The following is a 13,958-nucleotide window of genomic DNA, read 5'->3' as shown; positions in this document are numbered from 1 at the left end:
CTTTTGGCCTGGCCGCACATTTTGAGAGTGTGTACCACAAACCCCAGACTAGTATGTCTGTCTAAGCCTGTCTTAGTTACTTACAAGCTATGTGAGCTTCTCTCTAGCACCTCTACAACTCAAGGATTGTTATCAAGATCACAGAAGTCAGGCCACAGAATGTACTATGAAAACTCCGTGCCGTATTGGAAGGATTGAGTGTCATCTCTTGCTATTATTGAAAAATATATTAAAGTGTATATCGTGTCGCATTAGAAAGCCATTTCTAGAATCAAATGATCTAACAGAAACACTATATATATATATGTACATACATATATAATGCCATCTTTCTTCTACAAGCAGTCGTTAGAACATCATTTCACATTGAAATGCATTAAATACATAAGTGAGTTGCACCATGTGACTTTATTAAATATACAAATCTGAAACTGATATGAATGAATTTGCATGAAGCTAGCTGGGTCTCAGCTATTTAAAAACCACACTTCGTTTCTATGTTAGACGACATTTTATATAATGCAGGTACACAGTGTGTTCCAATTCACTTATCTGAAAAGCTTCCTCTAAATTTGGAAATATCCATATTTGCTTTAAAATGAAAATTACCTCTTGCTGTTTAAGGACTGACGTATAAAAAAAAATACCTTCAGAACTGTGGTGATTTAAGAATAGTATATGATAAGAACCAGTGGACTGAAAATAATAGAGTTAGGACTGAAATAAAGCTAAGACTTCAACCTGGAAAATATCTCAGCCTCTCTCTCAGGAGACCTTTCTCCCTTCCATGGTCACCTGCTGTTTCACACTTAACAACATTATCGGAGTCCAAGATCACCAGTATCCAATCACTAGGACTAGAAAATGGCAGAACAGAGTGAACAGAATTACACCAACATCATCTCTCAGTATTTGGTTTCATGCTTTTCTAAATCAAATATATCTGCAAAGCAAAACTTAGAGAAATGCCTGAGCTAACTTTTTTGCTTGGCAAGGCAGGTGTTAGCTGCCTCTCAGTTCCAGGAAGCAAGAAACTTCACTTCAGGGTGACCTATTTATGCCGCTTAGATTTATCAGATTCATTTTTTAATGACCCCAAACCAAAGGAAATGTAGAACTCTATTTGAAAAGTTGACATTAGGGTTGTGACACCAACCAAAACAATAAGAAAACTTAAAGTTAAACTGACAGAAAATCTCCAAATCAGCCTAATTTAAAAAACAGTTGCTCTGTGAAATAGTGATGACATGTCAGCTGCTTCTTTGAAACTCCTGAATTTTGTCATTTGGTGTTTGTGTCATAACCTTAATATTATTTAAACATACTTTTAAATATCTATTATTTAAAAATTTCTTAGAATTGAAGATATCCTAATGCTTTGAAGAAGCCATCCTCAAAGAACTGCAATCCCTCAGATGCCACTTCTATTAGAAATAGTGCATAAAACACTCGCTGTTGACAAACCTAATTCATTACCAGGTGAGACGCTGCATTTCACAATCACTGGGTGGCATCATTATCCCCAGTGCCTTTTATAAATTATTCCTCTTTTCCCTTTTGACTGAACTTGTCAGAGCTCTCCTTCAGAGCAAGCGTGCTATGCCTTATACTGAACGCTTTCAACATATTTAGACAAGTCGCGAGCTAAACAAGTCGTGGTATTTTATTTTGTAGAAGTGAGAAAGGGTAACCCAAGTACAGCTTATTTCACTCAGTGCATTGATTTCTAACTAAAGACAAAATCAGTTAGTGATGGTTTCATCTCACACAAAGGATTTAAAAATAAAAAGAGACTGTTTGTGTAAAATGGGAATTTCAAAGAAAGTGGCAATAAGAGAGATTCTGGCAGCCTGGCTGTACTGTCATGCAGAAAACTTGGTTTAAAATTGAATTGTGCTTCCCCTGACATCAGAGATCAGGTATATCGTAAGGCTGACAGCTGGCTGGCATGCTAACTTCCTAAAGAAACATACTAACTGGATTCTTCGAGAGGCCGCAGGAATAAAATTATAGAAGCCTTGAAGGAATTGAGAAGGCAGAGTACAAATTATTCAAAATATGAAGAAAAGCATTTCTCACCTAATTTTATTTCAGAAGACTCTGAGAATGAGCTGGTCTTCTAATCCTACGCAGAAAGAAAATGATTTCCTTATGAGCTGTTAGCAGAAATGCTCCTTCTCCAGCATCTTCACAAGCAGGCTTTCCCAAAATCTATAAAGTAATTGGACAAAGCATCATTACTGACACAGTGGCAGAGAAGAAAACATTCAAGACACGAGCTGTCTACTCAGATAGTAACACTGACTTGTTCTTGTTTTTCGAGACAGGGTTTCTCTGCATAGCCTTCGCTGGCCTGGACTTACTTGGTAGACCAGGCTGGCCTTGAACTCACAGAGATCAGCCTGTTCTGCCTCTCAAATGCTGGGATTTTTAGGCACGCACCACAACACCCAGCAAAACATCAATTTTGCTACTGAAGAAAGGCCCAGACAGTGTAGACACATCATAACAGTGGCACTTAGGAAAATATACACTAAAACTTTATTCTCTAAATACATCTTAAAGAACTTCAGGTCAAAGAGATTAAGAGCCAATGGTATTGCTGGGGTTGTTAAGGTCAGAGCCTGGGCACCAACACCCCAAGAAGTTAGGTTCTACCATTCATCTTCAGTAGCTCAAAGAGGCAAATAGTGAAAAGCAAAAAAGATATATTCAATGTGGTCAAACCGGGATGAGAAACAAAGCAGTCCGGTGACCCTTGGCCCCAGATATATCTTTGGGATCCTGATATCAGATTTAGGATTCAATAGAAAGAAAGACGTAAGCACAAGTAAGCAGTCCTGGTCAAGGTGTAAACCTATCCATCTCAGACTCATCTGTGTCTCAGCTCTGAAAAGTTGTCATAACTGCATGAACTGTTTTTCCCCCAGAGACAAGTTCCTCCTCAGGCTAGCACCTGGCCTCGGCCTTTTCCTTCTCCTAGCAAGAGTCCTGGGGAAATTTTAATTACTCAAGGGCCATTCGTTCAGTAGTATGATGCAGAGGCAAGTATTTCTCTTTGGAATAGCTCTGGTCCTGTCAGGAAGGTTATGGCTAAGCCATAAAACACAATGCTACTCAGTCCAGCTGCCTCTTCCTATTTAGCTACCTGTTGTTCCAGGCAGTTTAGTTTAAGTCAACTTTTCCTCTATTTTGTAGATAATGATGTTAAAAATAGGCCCTGTCATCATCATTTGGTGTTTGTGTTACAATATTATTTACGCATTCTCTAATATAAACTATTTTTTTAAGTGTCTACCTCTGTTAAAGATAATCAGGATAGCTAAGATTCTTGTTTAAAAGTTTCTAATCAAGTTGAGTTTACGGCTGGCCCTGAGACTCTGGTCCTTGACTACAATTCCACTAATAAGGTGTCGCCTACCAGTGAGCCTGCCTCGGTCTGCACTACGTACACTATGTTAGTCTTGCCCTACAGTGTTTTTGTTGTGACAATATTCTATTCTAACAATCAAAAGTAAGTGCTGAAGAATGTAATGAGACGGCATTGGTCAAACTGAACAATGGGACTGAACCTAGGGTGTTAAGCATGCTAGGCAAGCACCCAACCATTAAGCTACAGCCCCGGACCATGGCACTGGGTTTTCTAAGCTATGTGTGTCAGATGTCATTTCAAGGTCTTTCTTTCATGCAATAATGTTCTGTTATTTTTACCATAGGAGTTTCATTAGATTTATTTTTATGCACTTCACATATTGAATAATTATTTTATGTATCTGCCTAAAATATTTGTGATGGTGCATTTATCCAGAACATTTGCTAAATAGTTCCACCTGTAGTCATCAAACACAAATTAATTTGAATTGTTTTCAAAATCCATATTTTTATTTATCATGATTTATACAAAAAAGGCATGCAGAAATGCAGTAGGTAAATTTTTTATCCATCAACTATAGCCAAGGACCATTCAATATATGAAGAAAAAAGTCTACATTTGTTATCTAGACAAAATAAAAAATGTTCTAAAGAAGTCATAAATCAACTAATAGAACATGCACGTTTTCCATAAACTAGGAAAATTAAGACAAGAAAAAAATGCCATCCATGGAACAAGGCCAGAAGAAGGACTTCCAACTGTGATGGAGAATGATCCACAAACTCTCTCCCCTCTCCAGAAGGCACTGTAGAGCCAGGCAGCACCTACAAGCAATTCAGTTTAGAAACTAGCAGCAATGAACATCATAGGTCAAGTCAGTTTTTTTAAAATAGATTTTTAATTAACTTTTTGGAATTAAAATACAACTGATAGACAGTAACATTCTCAATACTTTTGTTACCACCAATTACAACTCAGTCAGTCTACAGGTTTTTCCAGTTTAGGAATGAGCATTAGAAACAGAAACTTCTCTGTTGTGACCAAAGAAAATTCATTTAGCACAATCATACTGTCAGTGGAAATTAAGATGTTGAAAGTGGACAGGCAGCTAACAGTTCCAGTGGTTCCATGTCAGCATCGTAACTGGAGCAAACGTGCTTGGGCTCCGCAGGGCTGGACAGCTTGGACAAAGAGAACACAAAGCTAGCATATGGAAAGAAAAGATAGAAAAGGGGGTAGCAGAAAGTAAAATCTCATTCCTCTATCATTACAGAGATCTACACAGAGGTGAGAGAATATAATTACTGAAGTAGAGAGTTTAAACACAGGCACCATGTAACTCCATAGACATAGGGTACTATTTCCTTGGAAACACATGTAAAAGTAAAACCAAGACTAAAATTACAGACATTTATGATCATATAACACAAGGTTATATATCACACACACATATACATATGTGTGTGTATAATAGGAGGAAATTATTTTTAAAATAAAGTGTCAATGAAAACCTTAAGGAGAAAAGAAAACCTGAATCTGGAGTTGTTATATGATCTAAAATGGTCAGTTTTCAATAAGAAATAAAATACATATAAAGACAGAAAAAAAAACAGCTAATAGAAATTGTCTACATATTCTCATATTGTTGGCATGAAATAAAGACTACAAAGTAGATATTGAAAACATGTTCTAGTGTCAGATTCCACGTGGCCTGAACTCAGCCATCATAACAGTAACACTGTTAGCTAAGCAATGCGAGATTCCAGGTGGATTGGGCTTGGCCATCATAACAATAGCGTTGTTAAGCAAGTTTGGAATTGCAGGCCGGAGTTAAAACTTCTCCCCTAGCCTCCATCTCCACCCTGCCCTCGGCATTTACTGCCCCCATCTCACCCTACTTGGAATTTACTACCTCAGACCCCCATTCACCTACAAGGTCACCTATTGTTAGCCTACCACTTGATAACTAACCACAGTTGCTGAGTTCTGCTTCTGTAAAGGGTATTTAAACCCTCCGCTTTTACAGAACGCGGTCCTCCAACTCTTCTGCACTTGGTGGACCCCGAGTGTCAACTCAATAACGTTCCTTTGCTTTAGCTTCTGGACTCTGATGCTCAATTGGGCTTCCTGGAATAGACTCTGATGATCTGAGTCTAGCACTAGGCAGGAGTGATAGCTGATACCTTTAATTCTAACACTTGGAAGGCAGAGGCAGGAGAATATCTGTTAGTTTGCAGCTGGTCTGATTTACACAGTGAGTTCTGGGACAGCCAGGGCTTCAGAGTAAGACCCTGTCTCAGAAAATTAATAATATATATATATTTGAATAGAGAAACATGGGGGGACACGCAGGTATGTTGATGAACACCTATAACCCAGATAAGTGGGTGGTGGAGGAAGGAGGACTGCAAGTCTCAGCAGCATGGGCAAGAGAATAGACTATTAATAAAAACAGATAAATGATCAAAGGAAAGTCTAAATTTGAATTTGCAAAACAGTAAATAAAATTAATTATAGGCATATTGTCAGCATATGCCAATATGAAATAATTTTAGATGAATGAATATAAATTACCTGACTTCAACAAGAGAAACAAGAATATTTAGAGAATAAATAAAGATTCAGACATGTGAGAAAATCACAAGTATTAAAAAAAAAAAAAAACTACAACAAAACATAAAGGGAATACCAGCAGGGAGTCACTGAAATAAAGTGATAAAACAATATTTAACATAAAAGACATGATAAACATTAACTTATCTATCAAAGATGCTTCAGCATCCTAAGTAGGATAATAATACTTGTAACTAGATATAATCAAACTCCTCAAAAAAATCTTAGAAGAGAAAACTACTTATGACACAAGGTGAACATCACTATCGTAATATCATTAGTCACTAGCTTCATGCCATGGAAATCAGAAGTTCATACCAGAAAAAATTTGAAGCTTTCAAAGGGAACAATGTCAATCTGAATCTAGAATAACTATCAATAAACTAAAGGCAAAGCATAACAATTGCCTTTACAACAATACTATATAAAGGCTGAGATATTTCTCAGCAGCCTTGTTTAAAAAGAAATACTAAAGAAAATGACACTAACTGGCAACTGAAATATGTAATAAAAAATAAGTACTCCAGAATTAGTAAAGTATTGGGGTTAATTTTGACAACCATATGAAGCTCGCTCAGTGGTACAGGCTATAATCCCAGGATAGGAGAAGCGGAAAGAAGAACAGCAGTTCACAACCATGCTGGACCACACCCTAGGGTCAAGGCCTGGACTACAGGAGACTGTCTCAAAGGAGAAAGAAAATCCTGTATAAAATATTGCTTCCTTCGTTTCCATTCAACTCTTTAAAGTGAAAGAGAGAACGCACAGCAGCACAATTAGTGCACTGAAGGGATCTAACACGATGTCAACAGTGACATTAAGGGAAGAAATAAAACGTTGAGTAAAATGATATTTCATTAAATTTAAGGTGTGTTGATTTGAAATCAATTTTAACTATAAGAAAGCAACTTTTAGAAGAAGACTAACATGGGTTGATATCCCTGGGAGGCCTGTCCTCTCCTGAAGGGATAAGTAGATGGTGGGGTGTCGGGGCAGGGAACAGGAGGAGAGGAGGGAGGGGAAGCTGCAGTCCAGATGTTATACATGAGCGAATAAATTAATAAGAAATTTAACATAACAACTAGACAGCATGATAAAATATTTGTGAAGATAAGAGGAAGCCCACAGAAAGGAAGAGACTCTTTGCCAGCTATACATCTGACAAATGGTTAATATCCAGAATATATAATCAAAAAAAACAAATAATAAAAAAATAGACCATTTGAAAAATGGACCTGAGATAAGAATAGAGTTCTCAAAAGGAGGAGGAGCAACAGTAGGAAAAGGAAGAAGAAAGGAGGAGGAAAGGAGAGGAGGACAAGAGGCCAGCAAAGGAGGAGGGAGAGGAGGAGGAGAAGGAAGAGCCACTGTGTCTAGAAATTAGGGAAGTGAAAAATCAAAATAACTTTGAGATTTCCTCTTACCTTAGTCAGAATGGCAAAGTTCCATAAAAACTGACAATAAATGATAGAGGGATGTGGCATCTCTCTCTCTCTCTCTCTCTCTCTCTCTCTCTCTCTCTCTCTCTCTCTCTCACACACGCACGCACGCACGCACACACACACACACACACACACACACACACACACACACACACACACGACAGGATGACTCTCACTCACTGTTGATGGGCTTGCGAACTGGTAAAGCCATATGGAAATCAGTGTGGAGAATGGAGAATTTTTGTAAACCTAAACATCAATCTAGGCATGTGCCCAAAGGAACTAAGCATCCTACAGTACAGATACATATAGCCTTGTTCATTGCTGCTCTATTCACAACAGCTACTAAAAAATGGAAACAACCTAAACGTCCTACAACAGACAAATAGATGATGAAAATATTGTACATGCACACTGTGGAACACTATTCAGCTGTAAAGAAAAAGAAAATCATGAACTTTGCAGGTAAATTGATGGAATTAAAAAAGGTCATGATGAGCAAGGAAGCCCAGAGCCAGAAGAAAAACTTCACATGTCCTCTCTCATTGGAGGCTCCTGAAAGTAGGATCAGGACTGAAAGTCAACTCCCTTCTATTAGGACAGACATTGAACACATTTATAATACAAAAACAATGCAGCTACTTCATTTTGTTTGCTTGTTTCAGAAAATACAGGTTTTCTTTAAAGAATACTGCATTAATGGTATGTTATTGAAAATGTTTTCTTCAATATTTCATTTTAATTAATACTACAATAAATATGTACGTAAAGTTCAGGGAAAAAAAACAAAAAAAGAATTCAAAACAGTCAAGCTCTGAAAGGCAAGGTAAGAAGATCACAAATTCAAGGCCAACTTAGACTACAGAGGGAGACCTTGTCTCAAAGCAAAACATGGCTGGGGAATTAGCTCCATTGGCAGAGTCGGCCACAAGAGTTTGAGGACCTAAGTTTAGGTGAAGAGTGGTGGCACACCTTTGTAACCACAGTGCTGGGGATGCAGGGACAGCAGGTGCTTGGAGCTGGCAGCCCAGCCTGGCTGGCTAAATCCTTCAGCACAGACTCAGTGAGAGAGTCTGGGGATAGGAAGCAGGGGAAGCAGAGGAAAACGGAGAAAGTCACCTAATGCTGACCTCTGGCCTACATATGTGCAGCTACACCCACATGCACAGGTGCACCATGCGCACACGTACAGACTACACCCTTACACACACCTTTACAAACATATCTACACAACTATGACACACACATGGAAAATAGTAACAACAAAAACACCAAAACATCCAAAACCACTCTTTGAAGGTCTTCAATAATCATTAGGAGAATAAGGTACCCAGCACCACCAACATGTAAGAACTGCTGGGTTAAACAAGTGACAAAGTAATGCTAATCAGAGACTCTCCAGGGAGACCAGGGCACAGAAGGCACTGCAGGAACAGAGCCTCACAGCGCCCCACACAACCAGCGCACTTCCAAACTTTCCCAAAGCGCAGAAGGCAGATTCGCTCACTTGAAAGAAACAGTTTCATCTCTCATGACCATGTCTGAGAGCAAATGTGAATGAATACACACTAGAGAAAGAAAGCGTAACATATCTACAAAATTTAAAGAAATGTGATTAAACAAACCTTGCATTGTAAAAGAGAAAATATATGATGTGCTAAGGTTAAAAATAAAGCAAGGAAAATAGGGAAAGAACTTGCATATCATAACATGATACAATAATAACAAAATAAACACCATACCATACAATTCCATACCATGCCATACCATACCATGCCATACCATACCATGCCATACCATTCCATACCATGTCATACTATTCCATTCTATGCCATAGCATACCATCCCATTCTACATATAGTATACCATACGATTCTGTATTATAGCATAGCATACCATGCCATACCATACTATACCATACCATACCATACCATTCCATACCATACCAGACCAGAAATATCATACCATACCATGCCATACCATATACCATACCATTCCATACCATACCATGCTGTACCAAAGGCCCATGTTACTGAAAATTTAGACCTCAAGATAATACAGCTGAAAATATTCCTAAAGCTCACCATTTGTAATTAGGTAAACTCCAGATTTACAGTTAGATTAGCTGTGCCTTCTTGAGAGAGAACAGAAAGACTCAGACGAGAGCTACTGACTGCTACAAGAACATGCCTCCAGTTTCTGACACACCATGGCCAGGGCTAGCAAAGAACTCTTTTCAGTAAATCTTAGCTAATAATGAAAGGGCCCAGAAGGACACTTGTCACATCCATAAACTTGTGTGTGCTAGGTAGAAAAGAAACAAGAAGCCCTTTCTGGAAAGCACGAAGTAAACCAAAAGGCTTCTCCATTTTCATTTTTAAGAGTTAGTACTGAATTCCAGTTACAGGTCCAGAGAGACTGGACTGGCTGGATCTCTTCAGCCTCTGTTTCCTCCTGAAGATGAAGAGGTTCATTGAGATCACTTCTTTTCCAATACAGCTGTGCTTCATAGTAACACATTTAAGCTCTGAAAACACACTCAACTAAAACAACAGGCTCCTCTTGGCTGAAGTGGTAGTTATAAACTACTGTTTACAAAGCACTGCACTGAGGGATCTCTACAACTGCTTTAAAAACAAAGACAGGACATATAAAACTATAATACTTTCATATTTGTAGCAAACATTACTCTGCGTAAAGGAAAATGGACAGTATTTAAACTATGCATATTAATATTACTCAGATGATGGAAATTTATTAGTATTCTATTGACATGTTAACTACTTGAATACAGAAATTTAGATCACAGTTTGGTTAACCACTGAATTACAAAGGCAGTTGTGGTACCAAATGTTCACATGTTTGAATGGCTCTTTGAAACATATCTTCTGATTCTTCAACTGTTCTTAACAGCTAATGAAACTACAGTATAGAGTACAGGGGTTAGTATAAAAAGGAAAGCCTCGAGTGCAACTGTCAGTGTCTGGCAAGTAGGGTTGTACTTTTTGCAAGGACGAGAGAGAGGTCATGTAATGGCAGTAAAATTCAAGGGCTGGCATTCAAAGAATTAGAAATTATAGCATGTCTCCAAAGTTAGTTATTGTACAAGATAACATCTGGCTGAGTACTGTGGTGGCGACATGAATTTCCTTTAACAGATAACTTTGGTGTGGAAACTTACCTTCCGATCAAAGACTTTCTAAAAATATTACTTTACTTAGGACAGGGGAGCCAAGGATAAGCTTGACCTGCTGATCCTCCTGCCTCTCTTTAGCTGTCCCATGCTGGGAAGAATGTGTACACCACCACAACTGCTTTATGTCGTTTTGGGATCAAACTGAGCGCTTCAGGCATGATAGGTGATGACAAGCCCCTGCCGAAAAGTTCTTAGGACCGGTGTAACAATTTGATCGTTCCTCTCCTCTCCTTCCTTCCTTCCTTCTTTCCTTTCTTCCTTCCTTCCTTCCTTCCTAAACATCATCAAGCTTGCGCTGAACCCTGGGGTTTGAGACCCACATCCTTCATGTTCCGTTTCTACTCTCTTCTTTTATTCTTGGTGCTTCTAAAAGCCTCCTGCACATAAAATCCCTCTTGACATCTGTTTCCTGGTAAATTTGAACACTGGCCTTACAGTACCAGCCACCATATTAATTTCTGCATGTGAGCTGCAGTTTCATTTAATCTCCACAAAGGTGCTATGAAGATGGCAGCTATCTCTATTTTGTGAATAAGAAACAGGCAAAAAGAAACTAAGAGTTAGGACTTAAATCGGAATCCATATGACTTCAATTATCTCTCTCACTTTAAAACAGTAACTTTACTTTTTAAAAAAGTAGAACTATACAGACACCCAATAAAACATTTTAGGATTGTTTGTGTATTTTATACATTATCATAAAAGGTGCCATTTTATTGACATTCAGTAGATGGAAAAAGTATACCTCAGAGAACTTAACTAAAGCTTTCAGATAATAATTTAATAAGCTTAAAATGTCACTCAGGTTCTCTCTGAAATCAACCATACTATATTGTGTTGGCTAATGAAAGTAACAAATGTTGTTGTTACATCTTTTAATGTGAGGTGTATTCTTAGGGATGAATTAAGGTTTGCTCTTGGTCTCTTTATTTTGCTTTGATCTTAGCCATTGTAAATCAAATAGTAAAATAGTTACTTAAACATTACATGTGGCGAGCAGTGGTGAGCAGTAGGTGTGTTGATGTGTGAAAGCAGGACATTATGTGTAAGCAGTGAGTATGTTAAGTTCAAAGAGCCCGTCTGAGCGAGAAGCTCATCTGGCTCGTTTGGCCCTTTCCACCTCACCACCAACTACAATGTACATACGGGCTGCCTTCTGCTAACCCATAGAAGTGCTTAGGAGAGGAACAGCACTCGGAGGTGCAGGCAGGCAGATCTCTGTGAGTGTGAGGCCAATCTAGGATACAAATTGAGTTGCAGGACAGCCAGGGGTACACAGAGAAAGCCCATCTCAAAGATGGCCGTTACTCTTGTATGTGTTGAAGGAAGCTTGCCACATGCTCTGTAGTCTTGCTTGATTTAACCCCTTTTCTTTTTAAACATGTATCCTCTAGAAGAGCATGAAGGTTAGCAAGTACTCAAGATCGTATAAACCTACACACACACATACGAAGATGCTTAGCTGAAGTCATAGACCTGACAAAAACCTACTTCATCTTTTTGAATGACTCAAAAAGAAATTGGCCATGCTGGGTATCTATGGAAAAGGAAACACCATGGCTACACTACTTCATGAAGTATGCCAAAGTGCCTACATAAAAAGTAGACATCAAACTCTTCTTGTGGTTGTTCAACCATGTACTCTTTAGCACACACCACAGTAAAGACTGCTTTTTCCTATTTCTTACAAATGTTCTATCCATTCAGCAAACAGTACATCTAAAGGTTAAAATTGTTTTTCCCATATGATATGCTTTGTCCATTCATACAAGCTACTATTGGGCTGATTTTCAGGAGGACAAGAAGAGTACATGTAGGTTAATATTATATTCTGTTTTACATCTTCTGATTTTTACATTTAAATATAACAAAATCTAATTATATATAAATTATATGCAATTAATCAAGTATGATGGAGTAGAAAGAGACCAACATCTTATTACATATCCCTTTAAATTGTCTGAATTTTAAAATTTAAATATAATTAGTAACAATTTGGCACTACTTATTACATGAGACATACTATATGTATATATGAGCTCTAGTCATCATTTCTCTTTAGTAACTTGTTACAAGTAAGTAGCTATAAAAGACAAAATGTTTTATTGCAAGACATGTTTATACTTCAAAACGTTATACTATCATTTAGCAGTAGAATGTCTATATAAAAGCAATAACACATTCCTGAAACCAAATAGTATGCAGCCCTAAGATTCATTTTATAGTCACAAATTTATTAACATAGAAAAATATATGGAATAAGGAAAAAAGTAGATCACAAGATAAATTGTAGAATACTAAATACTTCTATTTTTAAGGCACATACACATAAACCTGAAATAATGTGCCGAGACGTAAATGAGTATTTCTGAGTGTGGTTAGTGACCAGGTTTTCACTTCCTTCTTTTTGGCTTATTAGTAAATGCAAATGTTTCTGTAAGAAATTAACCTTCAAAGAGAGAAGGAAAAAGACTAAAAGAAGGTAAGTGCCAATTCAACCCTTCATAGACTCTGGTCGCATATACAAATCAAAGCACACTGTGAAAATCCTAACATGTTTAAGCATACACATAAGGTGTCTACCTTAATCTCCACTTGTACCTTAGCTCCATGTCAGCCTTCACTGTCCTATGCATCCAAGTGACTTTGTGACTGTTCCTTCTCTTTTCTCCACTACTTTCTTCATCTGTACTCCCGGAAGCAAAATTCTTTACTCCGCATGCCACCCTCATGCTGTTCAGTCAGCAGTGTTTGTAAATGGCACCTATAGTGACTATTTGTACATATAACTTTATTTCATAGTACATTATAAGAAGATTCTTCATCCTTGTCTACTCTTTTAAAGATCTTGAACAATTTTTTATTGTTCATCTGTACAGAATGCTTTGCCTGCATGTATGTACGTGCATTACATGTGTATCTGTTGCTCAGAAGCGGTCATGGAAGCATGTGTGTGTGTGTGTGTGTGTGTGTGTGTGTGTGTGTGTGTGTGTGTGTGTTCTAATAGCTGTCTTTAGACTTAGCTGGTCCTCTAAAGAGTCATTGAATTGCTATAAACTAATATAATACAACTAAAAGGCAAAAGTACATGCTTTTGTTGCAAGTACTATGCATACATAAAATACAGATGTTTATTTACCTTTGTGTTAAAATGATAAAATTGGCCAACGATCAGAATTTATATTCATATCTGAAAATGTCCTAAGACGAGTGTAGCCTTTAAATCTTGTTATCTCTGAAGTCGGCTATGTATACATCATTGACTTCTAATGTGATATACCATTGTGCCTAAGACAAAAATGAACGGTTTCTGATTGGACTTGTCTCAAGGAAC

At 37.8% G+C, this 13,958-nt stretch overlaps 1 protein-coding gene across 2 annotated transcripts in view; it reads right to left on the bottom strand.

The window, feature by feature from the left end:
• The window catches only part of KIAA0825, a 410,640-nt gene that overhangs the window by 394,353 nt on the left and 2,329 nt on the right, over positions 1-13,958 (bottom strand). For both annotated transcript variants that reach the window (XM_084801930.1, XM_084801929.1), the window contains exon 2: positions 2,080-2,211. The gene's annotated coding sequence lies outside the window, so the exon portion shown is untranslated. The remainder of the gene's footprint in view (positions 1-2,079; positions 2,212-13,958) is intronic.

This window comes from Acomys minous, assembly GCF_964271855.1.
Source record: "Acomys minous genome assembly, chromosome: 11".
Classification (NCBI taxonomy): Eukaryota; Metazoa; Chordata; class Mammalia; order Rodentia; family Muridae; genus Acomys; species Acomys minous.
This window is presented reverse-complemented; position numbering and strand designations above follow the sequence as displayed.